The 19,270-nt window shown below is 40.6% G+C and overlaps 1 protein-coding gene across 1 annotated transcript in view; it reads right to left on the bottom strand.

Annotated features, from left to right (window-relative positions):
* Nucleotides 1-19,270, bottom strand: part of ATP6V0E2 (ATPase H+ transporting V0 subunit e2) — a 200,737-nt gene that overhangs the window by 29,675 nt on the left and 151,792 nt on the right. The window lies entirely within an intron of this gene.

Genomic DNA, 19,270 nt, shown 5'->3' with positions numbered 1-19,270 from the left:
TGTGAGGAGTAGAATCCATGCCGGCCTTTGATGGCATCACAGCACAGGAATCCAAAGCAACCACCAGGCGATCTTCCAGGCAGAACAGAGTCAAAGCTGAGCTAGACAAAATGGTGCAGCAAGGTGTAACTTATCAAGATGAAGAACCTACTGAATGGGTATCTTCCATGGTCGCAGCTGGACAGCAGTCACATCAGACTATGTTTTTGCTTTCTTCATTGCTAACCACTTTCAGACCCTTTGGATGGGAAGACTATGCCATAGCACCTTGAGCCAACAGCGTAAGATGCTGTCTTTCTAGGTAAATAGATGAGGAGAGATGAATACATAGGGTCTTGGGGACAAAAGCTTGGCAGATAAAACAGTTTGAGTATGGTCATGGGAAACACCCAAACAAAAGATGCAGTGGTCATGATGTTCTTTATGAGGATTCTGCTTTGCACACTCACATTATCCCCTTCATCTATGACATGAAACCAATCAATACTAAAGAAAAAGAAGATAAGGAGAAACTCCAGTGGGGCACTTATCTGAAAAAGAAGTTTCTGTCACCAGCTCAGAACGTTCACTGATTGCGTTTTGATTGGTGGCAAAGATGTTCAGTGTGTGCATCCAGAACTCTAACCCAAACTGTGAGCTCTGGCCATGATTATATTTATGGTAAACCTTTCCAGAGTGAAAGAGATCACCAACCTCACGATTAGCCTTTGCCTACAGCTCCTGCCAGAGTGCACATGATGCTGATGTTAAGTACTAAAATCTTGTTTACTGGAAAGGCTTTATCTTGCTGATACATTGTCCAGATCTCCTTGCTTTTAGGAATACTGCAGCAGTGATATGGAAGGACATCTACCATACTGAGAAAATGCCCCTAAAATTTGACTCACCTGTTCAGGATTTGGGAACTTATGTGGTTAGTGATTTTAACTTTCAACCAACATGCATTCACTGATGTAAGAAAGTCCTTGCAACTAGAGTATATTAGCAATCTCATAGTGTCCACCCAGAACAGAGTACCAAAAAGAGGGCAAGACTGGATTGTGTCTAGATGTAGAAATTGTATTTTCCCTTTTTACTTAGCCCTCATTTGGGCAATCATGAAGTATAATGCCTCCTTTGGCATGCATCTGTCAAAAACATGCAACAACTGGAACAACTACAGAGACATCTTACTAAAAGGATACAAGGTGTAAAGAAAATGCCCTACAAGGATCGACTCAAAGTCCTGTCACTATACTCAGTACACTACAAACTACTAAGAGGTGACAGGGCATTTTCTGACTCGATACTGATGGACCTACTGCACATCAGCAAATCAAATGGCATCAGAAACATTCTGTCTAGGGAACTAAACCTTTCCTGCAACATTAATAGAACAGTTCTGGAGGCACAGGTATATCTCCCAGAGTGTAGATCAATATGTATGTATACCTTTAAGAAGCTTCTTAGGGGCTTGCACAAGTGCATACATACTGAGCACTTGCAAGCCTGACTGCCATTTTGTAGTAAGCTGTTGAGATGTAAGCACGTACGTCTGTGCAGTATGTCAGTTAATCAGTTTGTTTATATTTTGTGCTGCTGCTATCCATCCTGATGTGTTTCTGTGTAATAAAGCATATAAATGAACTACCCCACCTGTTCGTCTTTAATAGTAAAACAAGACGAGCGACATGGTGTCAGAATGGGATCCAGATTCAGGACTGAGAAGGCACTCAGTTAATGGTGGAAGAATATACAGGATTGGATCATCCCTACTGTACATATAATTCGCAAAAACAGGTCAGAAATGTATTTCAGGTATCAAAGCTTAATTAAATGATTTCTTATTCACAAAATATAAAACAAAGCACTCAGAATGCTCTAAATGAATTTCTAAGTAAACGAAATGTCTGAAACTGCGACATATTGAAAAAATATTCAAATAACTACAGAAAATGCTTGAAATAAAGTCTGAATCGCGTAAAATTAATAAAATAAGGAAAACAACTGCATTTTTTTCACTATGAGTTACTTTTTCATATTAATTAAAGCTATTCAAGATATCTGAAGTATATAAAGTGTTCGCAAGTTTGTGCAGTATTACAATACAGTTATTTCGCAAATTACAGCCATTTCAAAGCATATTTCACAAAGTACAGTATTTCGAAGAGTTTACTGTGCATTTGAATGTTATTACAAGTACTGGCTGTGTGTGTACATATGTTATTAATTACAGGGGCCATTTTTTCAGTGTGTTTTAGCATACTTTGTTGGCATGGCAGATGGATTTTGAAAACCAGGTCCACTTGCATTTGATAATAATACTGCAGACAACTGGAGAGTGTTTGAGCAAGAGAATGATGGCAAAGTGTAGCAGCAGTTTGCGTTGTCACCTCACAGTAAGAGGTTCTCCGGTTCGATTCTCGGCTGGGGTGTGTGCTTTCTTTGCGGAGTCTTCACATCCCCCCTGCATTCATGTGGGTTTCCTCCAGGTGCTCCAGTTTAATCCCACATTACAGACATGCATCTGGAGCATTTCTCCCCGGGCCTCCGCTAAAATTTGTCTAGTTTCAAGCCGGGCTTTCCCAGTAAACAAATGTTAAATAAATAAATAAGAGTACAATATTTTTTGATAAAGATGACCATACAAATCATTTATTCTGCTTAATTTAGCTGGTTCAGAAGCCACAGAAAAAGAGAGTTCACTTGTGTATGCACCTGCTGTATTTGCAGGGGAGGGGGAACTGCCATATAGCAGTACTGGCTGAATCAAGGGAAGACCCCGAGTGCTCAAAATGTAAATTTAGAAAACTTGTAACCCCCAAACAATTATTACAATGGAAAGGCACTTATTTTGCACAAGAGATCAAAAGCCTGGGGAAACTTTTGCAGCATATATAACTGACTTAAGAAATAAAACTAAAACGTGCAGATTTGGTGATTTAAGGGATGAGTTGATAAAAGACAGACTGGTGTGTGGTAATAAAGATGATGCTGTGAGAAAGATTTTGCTTCATGACAGTGACTTAACTTTGAATAAGGCCACTGAGATTTGTCAGACATATCCGGTCAGCGAAAAGCACACAGATATGCTTACAAATGAGAAATGCATGCGTCCAGTATCTTCTAGTGCTCACATTGATAGTATGCAGCATGTGGCTAAAAGAAACAGGCCCAAGCACATGGCAGCAACTGTAAACCCTGTAACAGTCACTGGGAAACCACATATCTTTCTAGTCAATTCCAGTGTGCACAGTCTCAGTGAAGCACAAGAGTGAGTCAGCAAACTCAAAGAATGTGCCTCTACCCAGTTTCACAGTCAACTATCGTAATTGTGGTGCAAATCATGAACCCAAAAGAGAAAAGCACTTAACTTTTGGTCAGCAGTGCCACAAATACAATAAGTGGAATCATTTCAAAAGGTTTTATAAATCAAATAAGGGGCATTCTTTTATTAAAAGAGAATATTCAAAGAGACAAGTTGATCAATTAGAAAGCTAAGACCCTACTTTTTATGTTGACGGTATGTCAGTGCTTAATAAAACAGTCAATGCAGTAGATTTATGGGCAAAAGATGAAGCATTTTGTACTGTTTGGATGAATGGGAGCTGACAGGTTCAAAGTCAAAGTACAATGTTATGTCAGCAGAAACATTTGCTAGAGTATGTGCTGGTGAGAAGCTTGATTTGGCAAAATGTGCAGAGCTTGTTGCTTATGGTGGTGAAGAAATTCAGACTGAAGGTTCAGTAGTGCTTTCATGTTACTCTGCTGGGAACAGCTATGACTTGCAATTTTATGTGGTCAAAAGGCACGTACAGTCATTATTAGGTCTCAGAGACAGTTTGAAAATGGGACTACTTTCATTTAATAAGGAAGTTCACCATGTAATCTAAAAAAAAGACCATTGTTCTAATTTCACCCAGACTATTTTTCTACCTATGCTGATCTTTTCAAAGACAAACTAGGCAAGCTATCATCTGTATACTCCATGAAGTTAAGACATTGAAGTCAGTCCAGTTGGCAGGCCAGCCCAGAAAGTTCCAGTACCTATGCAGAACAGAGTCAAAGCTGAGCTAGACAAAATGGTGCAGCAAGGTGTAACTTATCAAGTTGAAGAACCTACTGAATGGGTATCTTCCATGGTCGCAGCTCATAAGAAAAGCTCTGATAATATCAGACTATCTGTTGATCCACAAGATTTGAACACATCATCCAATGCATACAGTTGAACATGTCACTACTCTTATACCAAATGCCACTGTTTTTTCTGTCTTAGATACACAGAGTTCATTCTGGCAAATTTTGCTTGATCGAAAATCTTCATTGCTAACCACTTTCAGTACTCCTTTTGGCAGGTACAGATTTTTGAGAATGCCATTTGGAATAAATTCTGCAATGAAGTCTTCCAGCGTGCAGTGGAGTAAATTTTTTCTGGGTATCCATGTGCTATTATAGTAGATGATATTCTAGGAGGTGGTAGTGGTGAGCTGTGCATGACAGAAACCTCAAGAAAGTTCTGGAAAGAGCACGTCAAGTGAATCTTAAGCTGAATACTCAGAAGTGCAAATTCATGCTATGAGAAGTTACCTAATTTGGTCATTTATTTACCAGTTCAGGCTTGCAACCAGATCCTTCCAAGCAAACAGAAATTCTTGAGATGCCAGCTCCAGACAATGTTCAAGTCCTACAACGCTCATTCCAGACTTGAGCCAAATTTCAGCAATGCTCAGAGAGCTGACACGCAAAGATGTATCCTGGTCATGGTTAGAACAACACCAAAGAGCATTTGATGTCCTGAAACGGAGAACTGTCAATCCTCCAACTCTCAGATACTATGATATTCACAAACCAGTAACTCTTTCTTGTGATGCGTCGAAGTTTGGTCTTAGTGCAGTCATTCTTCAAGAGGGTACACCAGTAGCTTATGCATCCAGAACTCTAACCCAAACTGAAATTCAGTATGCACAGATACAGAAAGAGCTCTTGGCAATTGTGTTTGCATGTTTGAAGTTCCATGATTATATTTATGGTAAACCTTTCCAGAGTGAAAGAGATCACCAACCTCTACTCATGATTCTGAGAAAGCCTATGCATACAGCTCCTGCCAGATTGCAACGCATGATGCTGAAATTGTAAAAGTATAATTTCAATCTTGTTTACACAAAAGGCAAACTTCTTTACCTTGCTGATACATTGTCCAGATCTCCCAGAAATACCACTGAACAGCATGAAAATGAGAAACGTGATTTTGAAGTCATGGAAGTGAGAAATATTTTCTTCCACATGTCTTGATGAGCTTAGATGTCATACAGCCTGAGATCTAGTTCTTCAGAAGCTCAACCATTTTATGAGTTGAGGACGGCCTTCAAAGCAATCTTGCTTACCAGTAGACCTGCAACCTTACTTTCCATACAGAGATGAAATTTTTTTTGACACTGGTATCATCATGAAAGGTCCAAAAGTGATTGTTCCAAAGTCCTTGCAACTAGAGTATATTACCATCTCGCATAGTGTCCACCCAGGAACAGAGTACCAAAAGAAGGGCAAGAGGACTGGTATTTTGGCCTTCTATATCAAGGGACATTGAGAGAGTACTTTCATCTTGTTCTGTATGTAATAGTACAAAGCCACATCAATATAAAGAACCACTTCAGCTAAACCAGATTCTTGAACTACCTTGGTTGACAGTAGCTACAGACATTTTTGAATGGAATGGTCAACATTACTTGGTGTTAGTAGACTCTTATTCAAATTGGTTCGAGACTGACCTACTTCCTAGTCTAGCGTCCAGTACTGTCCTTACTAACAAGAAGCGTCATTCTGCAGTCCATGGTAGTCTGCACAAAGTTCAAAATATTTGCTGAAGAGTGGGTCTTTATTAATGTTACGAGTAGCCCTGAGTATCCACAGTCAAATGTTTTGGCAGAACGAAACAAGACAATAGGAATGTTTTCTTGAATCTCTTGAATCTCAGAAATGTTCCTTGTGATAAACATCTTGGTTCACCTGCAGAGAAACTTCTGTCGAGACAAACCAGAACCACACTACCAATTAGTAGTACATTATTCGTTCCATGTGTTAAGAGCAACAAATCAGTGAAAGTTCACCTGTTAAAGACATGCTTATCCCAAAAGTCCTATTATGACAAGTCCGGCAAACTGCTCAATCCATTATGAGAAGTGGAGATAGTGAGGATGCAAACGTCCAAAGGTTTTGATCGGATTCGTGTCATGAAGAGTATATGTCCAGCACCAAGAACATACATTGTGGAATCACAAGGAGCAGAATTTAGGCGGAATTGGAAACATTTGGTTCTGCTGTCCGAGCCTGTATTGCAGTATCAAACCTGTGAGAAAGACTCTATATCTCAGAGTGAGTTATCCAGCATTCCAGTTCCAGAGGACGTTCCAGTAAATATCCCTTTTCCTGAAAAGAATCCTGAAACTCCTGAAACAAGTTGTTCACCTATGACTGTCCCAGTTGCTAAATCCAGTCCTAATTGCTATATTAGTAGATCAGGTTGCATTTCCAGACCATGTTCCAGATACACAGCAACTTGGACATGAATGTTGTGTTTATTTCTTATTGTCTGTACAATTGCATGTTTCTTTTCAAATGTCATCATGCTGTGGGCAATTCATTAAACAGGGAGGATGTAAAGCAATAAGTATACCTTTAAGAAGCTTTCTAGGGGCTTGCACAAGTATATAAATACTGAGCACGTGCGAGCCTGACTGCCATTTTGCATTAAGCTGTTGAGATGTAAGTATGTATGTTTGTGTAGTCTGTGAGTTAATCGGTTCATTTATATTTTGTACTGCTGCTATCCATTTTGATGTGTTTCTGTGTAATAAAGCATATAAACAAACTACCCCGCATGTTTGTCTTCAATAGTAAAATGAGACGAGTGACACAGAGAATACTGCTGCTGTATAACAGACTTACCAACCACACAAAACAAGGCTCATCCCTGTGAATATCCAAGTGCAACTTTTTTTTTGCCTCTTGTGTTTGCCATAATTGAACCTTTGATGACTCTCCTCTCACTTGATACTATACCCATCCTTACATTTTCTGCATAGGTTCATAGGTTCATACTAGGCTATCTGCCCTAGGGCATTTATAAGCCTAGCCAGAATGTGTTTGGCTTTCGCCACCCATTTTAAATTTATTTTGCTATGCCCTTTTTCGAGGTTAGTACACTGTGCCTCTGTCTAACAGTGACACAGAAGTGATACCCGGGGTAAACCTACGATCTCCCATCCACTCATCAAGATTCCTCTTGAAGAGAGTCAATGAGGGACTCTGCCTAACCTGGACTGGGATTTTATTCCACAGTGAAGGGAGCCTCTGGGTTATGAATCTGTCCCTCCAGCATGTCTTATTTATTTCAGTGCTGAGGTTCAAGTCTTTCGAGCGCGTAGCTCGATGGGATTTGGATTTTCTGAGGTGCAGCATGTCCATTAAATTCCAGGTTGGACATGGCTTTATACGTCAGGCACAGATTGCCTCTGAACAGGCGATATGCCACCGAGTAGAGCTAGAGTTTCTTTAACCGGGCAGCATATGGCATCTGTTTGAGCCCTTTGATCCTCTTGGTGAGGTACTTTTGGGGTCTTTCCAGTTGCTGCAGGTGTCTGGTAAGGTACATCCCAAAAGGGGCACTGTACTCAATTATGAGCATGATGAGGGATGAGTAAAGAGGCACGATGACCTCCCCTGATCTAGATGTGAATCCCTTCATGATTAGGTGGGCTATATAAAATGTTTTTCTAACCACTTTGGCCACGTGGTTGTCAAATGAGAGATTGCTATCAACTTGGGTCCCCAGGTCCCTAATTACTTCTTCTGTACTTAATGGATTACCACCTATGTGGTAATTTGTGGGCACTTTGTTTTTGCCAGAGGGGATGACTATACACTTTTTGGCATTTAGCTTGAGGCCATGGCTCTGGCATCAGTTGTCTGTTTCTATGAGGCCCTTTTGGAGGATGCTTGTTTCGGCTGCAGTCGATTATGGTGCCCAGTTTGCAGTCATCTGCGAACTTGGTCAGCCACAGTCCTTCCGTGTTGGCCTGTACCTCCGAAATATATACTGAACAAGAGAGGTCCCAGGACTGAGCCTTGTGGGACACCACTTGTAACTGGTTTGGAGTCTGACATGGCTCCAGCAATTCTAACCATGTGGGTTCTGTCCTTGAGCCAGTTTGCAATCCATCTAGTGACATAGGGGTTTATATTTAAGCTGGTGAGCTTATCTATAATGCCAGTGGGGTATTGTATCGAAAGCTTTTGCGAGGTCCAGGTAGGCTGTGTGGACCACCTTCCCCTCGTCAATGGCCTTGGTGACTGTTTCAAAGAAATCAACCAGGTTTAAGAGGCAGGATCTGCCCTTAACAAAGCCGAACTGGGTAGGATCCAGTGTCTGTAGGTCCCCAATATCTTTATTTATGAGGTCCATGATGATCTTTTCCATAGCTTTGCAGACCAAGCTAGTCAGGCTTATGGGGTGATAGTTTCCAGGATCCGTTGAGGCACCACCTTTATGGAGAGGGACCACTGTTGCTGTACGCCACTCTTTGGGCACATATCCTGTAGTAAGGCTGAGATTGAACAGTAGTTTTATGTTTGGGTTTAGCTCTTCTTGGAGTTCATGTAAGACGCAGCCCGGGACACCGTCTGGTCCCACTGATGCTGTGTTTTTTGCTTTGGAGAGCGCGGCTCTTACCTGAACATCTGAGATGTCAGGGGGGCCAGCACTCTGCTGGGATAGATATTTGCCCTTTTGGTGGGGGGGGGGATTTTGCGCTGAACCTGTCAGCTAGGATGTTGGCAATGTCTGTGGATTCAGTGTATTTTTTTGTCATTTTGGACTAATTCTGAGCATATCTGGGAATTACCACCCAGGTTCCTAACATAACTAAAGAAAGCCTTGTGATTATCCTTAGTGTCCTGTGCAAATTTTCTCTCGAAGCTGGCCTTAGACAATTTTATGAGTGCCCGTAGTTTTTTGCTAATACTGATCAGGGATGCCTTCCCTTTTTGGGATTTTGCTCTATCATTTAGTAGCTTCCTCCTTCTATTGTATAGTTTTGTTTATGGCTGGGGTCCACCAGACAGGGCGTCTGCCTTTGGAGGATTGGGTCTTGGTTTTATTTGGGATCGCATGATCCAGGCATTCCTGAAGGTGTTCATAGAATGCGTTTATAAAGGATTCTGTGGTCTGGGCAGTATTTTCCACAGGCCCGGGGGCTTTGAAGGATTCCACCTCGGTTTTGAGGAGTGTGAAATTTGCTTTAGAGAAGTTTTTCACTGTGGTTTTCTGGGCGGGGGTGGGGTCGGGATGTGAATATCCAGTGAGATTAGTTTATGGTCTGATCTTACCAGTGAGGGATACACTTCTGGTCTGGAGCATAGAGTCCCCATGTTGGTGATGATCAGGTCCAGTATGTTTTCCCTCTTGTGGGAGTGGTAACAAGTTGTTCCATAGCATTTGAGTTTATAAATTCTAGGAACCTTTGGGCTAGGGTGTTGGAGCTAGAGTAATGCTCCCAGTCTATGTTTGGGTAGTTGAAGTCGCCCAATATACTGGTGTTTGGAGAGACCTTCATATTTTCCAGTGTTCTCAGAAAGGCCGAGTGGGGTTCCTGGGTTTGGGAGGGTGGTCTGTAGCAGGCTATAAACTGGAAGGCAGTTTTACCCACTGTTAGTTGCACATGGATAGTCTCTGATGCTTCGTGCTTTGCCACCAACCTGGAGGTGTGGGTATCTTTGATGAATATCGATACTCCCCCTCCTTTTGTGGTTCGGTCCAAGTTTTGGGGCCGAAAAGCATGGTATGCGGTATAACCTGGTAGTGCTGGGGTGCTCTCAGGAGCCCTGAACCAGGTTTCTGTTACTGCACAGATATCGATGTTCTCCATGGTAAGGAGAGTTTCGAGTGCATGCATCTTGAGGTTTAGACTTCTGGCATTGAGTAGCATTACTCTTAGTTTCTTATCCCTTGTGATACCTATGGAGGTGGGTTTGTCTTTTGAGCCTTGCCTAAAAAAGGCACTATGGGGGTAGCAAGAGCCTTTGCCAATATCCGAAAGCCCAGGGGTGACAGGTGCAAGCCATCACCCCTAGGCTGGTACTTTGCTGACAGTTCTTTAGGGTGCTGGGGGGAAGCTAGCCAGAAGTGTGTAGCTGTCCTCTATGCAGTCATTTACAGTGGATGCTTTTTGATCCAGCCTTTGAAATCCCCTGTTGGCACCTTGATACTTCCTTTTCTCTGTGAAGTGGAAGTTCCACAGGATTTACTGTGCTTCTATACATAATAATCCAATGCAGCCTACAGTGCATTATTTCATGCATTAGCTCATGGATTACTTCTAAGCAGACAGACTGAAGAAGCATGTGTAGCTTAGTCACATACCCTAGGACATCAACACTGCTAGATTTGCCTTCTTTATTGATAAGGACCATATTTTAATTATATGAATACATCCAGACATTACTTCTAAACTTGAAATGTCAGTGGTGCAACAGGTGGCACACTCACCTTTAGTGCTGAAGATTATGAGTTCTATTCCCACACAAGTTAGATGGATTACAGGCACTGCAGTGTAGCAAAAGGGGGTGCTTCACTCCTGAGTGTGTCATCCTTTGGATAAGGTGCTAAATCATGGTCCCATCTGCTAGAATTGGTGGCAGCTCAGGTGGATGGAAAAGATCCAATAACAGCTATTGAACGGAATAGGGAAGTTCTTCAATGACTCGGCCAAATTTCCTCTAGTAGTATAAATACTACCAAGGGTATCCCCTGAAAAACAGGTTCTTAGCCTACTGGGACTAACCTGATCAACAAATTGATAAAATAAAATAAAAAAACTACTTAAGAAAAAGGAGAAAACAATGTAAGAATGAAAAAGTGATAAACAATTAATCAAAAATAGATTTGTGAAATAATATTGGAAAAAGGGGGTCTTGAATAAGAAAAGAAATTATATAATTGTATTAAAGAAAAAATAGAAAGAATGGTATTTAGAAAAAATATTACTTGAAAGGGAGAAAAGAAGTTTATCCATTTTAGATAAGAAACTGATGCATAATGTGGAAAAATTAATATGATGAAGGCTGAAAAAGGGCAGTTAAAATATTAACAGGAGGAAATTATGGATACATTCGAAAGGTATGTACAGAATATGTCGGAATAAATATGTAATAGCAGGTTATGGAAAATAAAGAAGATAAAAAAGGACCTAGTACAAGAAACTGAAAAAGAGTTAGAGAAAGCTATAAAAGAAGGTAAAGAAGAATCTGTACCAGGTCCAAAAAGACTGGGTGCAGTTTTTATATAGAAATGTTAAATAATAAAAAATGATGTTTTCTGGAAATACTGAATTAATGGATACAGGAAAGTATAAAAGGCAAGCTTTGTAAGGGGATTATAAATTTATATGGAAAAAAGGGGAAAGGGATGAAATAAACAACAGACTAATTATACTGGGAAATGCTGACTATAAAATATTTAGGAAGACTGCTCCCAGTGGTACGAATATTGGCTCTAAGTGATGGTCACTGGTGAAGTGACACTGACGCCACATACAAAATGGAAAAAAGAGGGCTAACACAGATACTGACTCAGAAAAGAACGATGGATATATAAGCACTGTATAAAGGGGTGTATAGAAGTAAAAGGAAAAACGTAAACAAAATGCTAGTGATAGTTGAGGAAGTGGTCAAATGTACAGCTAAGGGGCAAGGAAAACAATACCAGAGTGTGATGAGCTTAAGGCATTTGACAGCATTGATTATGGGGAAATATTGGAAATGTTAAAAGTATATGAATAGGAAAAAAAATAAAGACAGTGAGGACAATTTATGAAAATTCTTGAGCATCTGTGATGGTGATGGATGGATAGGAAAAAAGACAGGGAAGAGTAAACCAAGATTAGCCATTGAGCATGTGGCTGCTTGTAATGGTAATGATTGCAGTTATACAGATGTGTAGATCAGTTAAATGATGGTGAATGTGGAGTTAAGGAAAGAAAAAAGTTACCATTAATGTTAATTTATGAAGGTGATCCAGTTTTAATAGCCAAGAACAAACACTGGAATAAAGAGACAATTTTCAGAACAGAACAATATCTGGGTACAGTAGGATTACAGTTAAATAAGTCAAAAAGTAAGGGCTGTGGAGAAGTGGTAAAAATGGCAAGAATTTATTTTACTAGAAGTAAAACTGATGTTGCATGGGTTACAGCTTTGAAAAGAACAAACAGTAATAGAGCATGTATAGAAGTTCTCCCTGGAGAATGCTGACATCTGTGCAGTTACTGAGACATGGGTTAAAGCTGCGGAGAGAGTGCCCAGGCAATGCAGGGCTACAATGCCTCCTATACGTTTCCGCACTGGCAGGGACCAATGATGGAAGTGTCTCAATCTATATTAGCAACAAACTCACTTCAAGACTAGTCAAACAGGATGACATGCTTGAACTTCTTCATGTCCAGATTTAAACAGGCAAAGGCCCATATTATACGTCACCCTCTATGACCCAAGAAAACCACAGCTCGTACCTGGACTTACTACAGGCTCTCACTATTCATCTCAATACTATATTCATGGGTGACTTCAACTACCGCACTATATACTGGGATACTTACATGACGACAAGTTCCTGGACTTTGTAAAAACAAACACCTTAAACCACATAGTGCATATACCCACTAGGGGTGCAAACATGGGGTGCTCACAAACATGGGAGAATATTGTTTCCCCCTCTGTAGTGTTCTCTCTTGTAAGGTCAGACCAGAAAACTGTCCCCTTTGTAATAAAAACAGTTTTTCTGAGGCTGGCTAACCCTGTAACATTCAGGAACTATTCTAAGGCAAACGTTCTACTATTAATTGATAATCTTTTAAAATTTTCATGTCCCCCCCAAACTCTGAGAACACAGTTGCCTATGTGGAATTGTTCACAGAAACCCCATAAAATCATGAGAATAAATTCTCAGAGACATATGTGCCCACCAGAAATAAGCCCAGAAGTAACTCAAAAAACAAGCCACCCTGGTGGAATCCAAACATAAATGGGTTGTACAACAAAAAGAAAGAAGTCATGGCCAAGATTAAGTACTTTAAAACACTCTCATCCATCTAAACAAATGGCGAAGAGAGCAAAGTAAATCTACTAAAGCAAATCTGCTGTAAAAATAGCCTCCAAGGCAAAGGACAACTACAAGTCATTCTATAGCTATGTTCAAAACCACAAAGGCAACACACAGCAGTGTGCAGAATTGATTATAAATGGCACCAATTACATACATCCTGAAGATATTAACAACTCTTGTGGTCACCAAATTCATCTTCAATTTTACCCGCCTCTCTCTTCCCCAGCTGACCATTAGGAAACACCATCAAACATCCCCCCCCACTACCACTAGGGAGCAAGTCCTAGATGTGTTCTCTAAGGCCAAAATCACTGCATCAATGGGCCCAGATAATATCCCATGATACATTCTAAACAGCCTGAACTATGTCCTACAGGGACCACTGAAATCCCTGTTTAACCATAACCTCCAGACAGGCTTTGTGTTACATGAATGGAGACCTGCAACGGTCATCCCCTTTGCACAATGGTATCAATGAACCTTAGGAAAGTACAGTTGTGGAAAATCTTACCATAACAGTAGATGCCCTCTTCATTGCTGCAATATTCTTTATATAAGGCAAATAAATTTGCAGGATACATTTGGGAAGCCGAGCAAGACTTGCATATGCCAACACATGACATTATGGGATATATTTAGGATGCTTGGCTAGGCTTGTAATGGTCCCAGTGGTCAATAGCCTAATATACACCTATGAACCTATAAAAGAAATACAAAAGTTGATGGACTAGTGGAGGGTGTTTAGGTTGTTTCTAAGAAAAATTATAACTATATGTTAAACACATACAGTTTAGGAAAGTTGTCATATGTAGGTAGTCTGTACATATTTCCAAGTTGCAAGGAAAGTGAACTGTCAGCATCTGTTTTTTTTTTTTTTTGTGGGGAACAAGGTTGAATCCAATCAAAAGAGGGATAATGTAATAGAGAGGGAAGGCTGGAATTTATGAATGCAATTGTCATCTTAACGTCAACAAATCTGCTTTGGGTGTTAAAAAATGTAAGAAAAAAGGCAATTCTGGGAAATTTATTCTTTGAAAAATATAAAGATGGAGTTGGGTGTGGGTAAGAAAAAGAAAACAGAAATAAAAGGTTGGAAGAGAAAGAATATATGAAAGTAAAAACAGGAAAAATTGAAATAAATGAAGTAGGAAAGGAAAGAAAAGAATGGCAGATATAACGAAAGAGAGCTATTATACTGATCATTCAGGGAGAAATGGGGTGAATACAAAAAGGAGTAAGAAAAAGGCAGGAAAAATGTTAACCCTTTCTTAAAGCCAGTGATTTCCTGTGGCATTTATTTCTGGACAAACTGCCAGTGAAAAGTAACACGAATATAAAATGACAGAAGAAAAGAATGTATAACAGCTGCAATACTGGAGAGTCCCAACAGTTTTTTTTTATTATAAAAAATGAAGGTTTTAATAAATTATTCAAAGATGTTTATGAGCAGAAAGTATTTAAGAATGGTGATATGGGCATGGTGCTGTACGGGAAATATGAGACTGAGCGAAGAAAAAAACTGAAAAACGGGATAAAAATATTATTCATTGCTATTTGGTGCTTCTGGAAAAGAAAATGTACAAAATTATTGTATAACAAAAAAAATACAATGAGAAGGTAATATGTGACATAAAACATGGTTATGGTGGAAGGAGTGGGGTGGATAAAAAGGTTGGTGAATTTGTTTAGGAAAGTAAATGTATTAAGTGTCTTATAAAAGTATAAAGTGTGATACAAAGTGTAAATGCAATATGTGTGTGTGTATAATAAAACAAAGCTGGAAAAGTGTTAATTAAATAAAGAAACATATAATCTTTTTGACAGGTGTTGTGGGATCTTTTACATCCATCAGAGCTACCACCAACTCAAGCAGATGGAATTTCAGTTTAATGTCTCATCAGAAGGACAGCACACTCAGGTGTGCAGTGCCCCTTGCTGCAGCACTGTAGTGTCAGCAATTTCAAAATTAATCCACTCAGCTGGAGTGGAATAAGAACTAACAGCCACATTCTCTTCCAGCACCAAAGGCAACTGCATTACTTGCTGAGCCACTGATACCTATCTGTTAGAAAGAGATGAAGAGAAAGCAAAGTCTGTGGGAGATGCTGAAATAGTTACCATAACAACAGACCTATCAGAGTCTTGTAGCAGCAAATACAACACATGCACCTCTGCTCACAGACATGAATCATAATCCATCTTGAGTTTCAAGTACCCATATTCACATGCACAACAATAATGATGGTCTCAACTTACTTCTGCAACAAGTTATTTTTACTGATTTACTTTTTGGATATCTATCGCCTTAATATCCCCCTCTCAGTTAAAGGTTTTGTGGAATATGAAGGATACAGACTGACTAGATGCAAAGAGACTAAATGTGTTGAAAAGTGTTTCCAATTTGGACCAGTTTTTATTTACTTTATACTGTGTATAACACTAGTGCTAATCCAGTATCAACTGGGAAATGCCAAATATAAAAGCAATTCTACTTAATGCAATCTTCAGGTCGTCTAGTAATAGATTTGTAAAGTATGATGTAAAACAGTATAATAGTTGCTAAATAAAAATGATACAGTAACATAAAAGCATACACAGGCAACCTGTAGGCTACAAAGAAAAAAATGTCTAATTCAGATCGAAAAAGGGGAAGTGGGACTATATCCATACTGCTACAAAAAGAGTCAAAGATCAGCTGTTAAAGTAAGTAACTCACACAACTATATTTAATTTCTATAGGGACTACTCTTGCAAAAATGATTATAACAAAGGACAGAAGTCCAATAACTTCTGTGAGACTAAAATCTGGTGATGAACAGTTAAGAAAGCTTTTACTGCATTACTACTCTACCAGAGCTTGCTCTGCTTGTAAACTGGGTTTCAGGTTTGTACTGTTTACAAAATATGTAAACATCTGACCAGGACTTGCCCAGACAGAAACAGGTGTAATAGAATGTGCCTCTATAATAGCCACTGGAATTTATAGTGTTCTGAAGCTGTCTCTCAACAGTGACATAATTTGAAAACCACTCTGATGAGATCTGTATGGTCACAAGTAGGGCTCGTTTGTCCACTGTGAAGGAGATAAACAGATGGCTGGTCAGTTATTGCAATGCCTTTGGATTTTACCCATGATCAGTATGCATGTCTTACAGTTTTAGAAGGAAGACTATTAACTGTACAGAACAGCTCAGAGATGCAGATTAGAATACGTTGATGAAAAAAAGAGGACTGACACTCTATTTCTGTGGAAACTGTTTATCATTTAAAGGACATCCAGATTTGCAATTTGTATCCATCTGCCTGGGATGACATGATTAATAAACCACGATGCTTTGCCAGAGATGGCCTGCACCTGTCGCCCTTGGGATTCCGGATACAGGCTAAGGCTCTTGCCACCCCTATAGTGCCTTTTTTACGCAAGATTCAAATGACAAATTCACCACCGTAACAGGTACAAACAAGCAAAATCTGAGGGTAATGCTACTCAATGCTAGAAGTCTAAACCTCAAAATGCACTCACTCGAGGCACTCCTTAAAATGGAGAACATCGACATCTGTGCAGTGACAGAGACCTGGTTCAAGGCTCCAGAGAGCACCCCTGCATTACCAGGCTATAGTTCATAGCACACCTTTCGGCCACCTAACTTGGACCGAAGCACTAAAGGCAGAGGCATGTCCATATTCATTAAGGATAGCCACACCTCCAGGCTAGTTGCTCATCATAATGCATCTGAGATTATCCAAGTGCAACTAACTCTGGGCAAGACAGCGATGTAAATTGTAGCTTGCTACAGATACCCCACCATGCCCCAGGATTCCCACTCCTCATTTCTTGATACACTGGAAAATATTAGGTACAACCTAACACCCTAACAATGGGCGATTTCAACTACCCCACCATTAAGGAAAACTACTCATGTATCAACTCTTGTGCTCAACGTTTTCTGGACTTTATAAATTCCAATGCCTTGGATCAACTTATCCACACCCCCACCAAGGGCAGCAATATCCTAGACCTGGTTATTACCAACATGGGCAACCGGTGTTCCACACCAGAAGTCAATTCCTCGTTGGTCAGATCCGACCATAAGCAAATCACCCTAGACATCCACATCCCACCCCCATTAGGGAAACCACCGTAAAAAATTTCTCCAAAGCCAACTTCACGCTTCTTAAGACAGAAGTGGCAAACTTCACTACACCCATGCTGTTGGACAATAGAGATACGACTGCTGAATCCTACACAATTGCACTTTATAAGCACTTACACAAGTGCATGGATCGTGCAATCCCTAACAGAACTAAGATGCTATCCTACAAAAAAAGGAAGCTAATCTGGTGGTCCCCTGCTATAAACAAACTCTACAAGAGAAGAAAGAAACTGCTGCAAAAAAGAGTAAAATCCCATGATTGGAGGAACTCCGTGGTCAGCCTCAGTAAGAAAATGAGATCCCTCATAAAATCCTCCAAAGCTAGTTATGAAAACAAAATCACCACTGATTCTAAAGACAACCACAAAGCATTCTATAGCTATGTCAAGAATCTCAATGGCAACACTCAGATGTGCTCTGAGTTACAGCACTATGGCACTAAATATACAGAACCAACTGATATTGCCAACATCCTGGCAGATAGTTTCAGTGCTAACTTTACCCCTCTCTCATCCCCTAAAGGGCCCATCTCTATACCGGAAGAATGCAAAGTACCTGTAATCACGGCTGCAAAGGTAAAAAACACACTCTCCAAAGCCAAGAACACAGCATCCATGGGACCTGACAACATCCCAGGCTGCGTTCTACATGAACTACAGAACGAACTGGCACCCCACCTAAGTACCATGTTCAATCATAGTCTCACCTCAGGCTTTGTGCCCACTGAATGGCGCACAACAACGGTTATCCCACTCCACAAAGGGGGAGCCACCATGGACCCCGGGAACTACCACCCCATTAGCCTGACGAGCCTGGTCTGCAAGGCTATGGAGCATATCATCATGGAACTTATAAACAATGACATTGGTAATCTCCAAACTCTGGACCCTACCCAGTTCGGGTTTGTAAAAGGCAGATCATGTCTCCTAAACCTGATAAGACTTCTTTGAAGCGGTCACCAAAGCTGTAGATGAGGGTAAGGTGGTACACACAGCCTATCTAGATCTCGCCAAGGCTTTCAACACCATCCCCCACTCTGGAATTATATACAAACTTACTAAACTAGGTATAAATCCCTATGTCACAAGATGGGTTACCAACTGGCTCCTGACCGAACCCACACTGTGAAAGTAGCAGACTCTAAATCCAGCTTCAGACCAGTGGCAAGTGGAGTACCACAGGGTTCAGTCCTAGGTCCTCTCCTGTTTGGTATCTACTTCTCTGAAGTACAGGCTACCACAGAAGGTCTTTGGCTAACAAAGCTCACAGATGACTGCAAACTAGGAGCCATAATCAAATCTCCTAATGATGTGGACATCCTACAAAAGGGCCTCACTGAGACAGATGCCTGGTGTCAAAGCCATGGCCTCAAGCTCAATGCCAAAAAGTGCACTGTCATCCCTTCTGGTAAAAACTCTATATCCATGAACTACTACATAGGCGGTAGTCTACTTAACACCGAAAGTGTAATAAGAGACCTTGGGACACAGGTGGACAGTAGTCTCTCCTTTGATAATTACATCGCCACAGTAGTCAGCAAATCCTTCTACGTGGCACACCTCATCACAAAAGGTTTCTCATCCAGGAAAAAAGAGGTCATTGTTCCCCTCTACTCATCACTCATTAGACCCATTATAGAGGACAACGCCCCTTTTGGTATGTACCTCACAAGACATCTACACCAACTGGAAAGGCCACAGAAATGCCTCACAAAGAGGATTACCAGCCTCAAACAGATGCCCTATGCAGACCGTCTCAAAAAACTCCAGCTTTACTCTGTTGCATATCACCTACTCAGAGGCGATCTCTGCCTAACATACAAAGCTATGTCAAACCCAGAGCTGTTGGACATGCTCCACGTACAGAAATCCCAATCCCTCCGAGCTACATGCTCTAGGGACCTAAACCTTGTCACCACAATAAACAGAACATGCTGGAGGAATAGATTCCTATCTCAGAGACTTCCCATACTCTGGAACAA

The sequence above is a fragment of the Protopterus annectens genome, chromosome 14.part0 (genome assembly GCF_019279795.1).
Source record: "Protopterus annectens isolate FY-2018-M chromosome 14.part0, PAN1.0, whole genome shotgun sequence".
NCBI classification, from domain to species: Eukaryota; Metazoa; Chordata; order Ceratodontiformes; family Protopteridae; genus Protopterus; species Protopterus annectens.
Note: the sequence above shows the minus strand (reverse complement) of the source record. Positions and strands in the feature narration are given on the sequence as shown.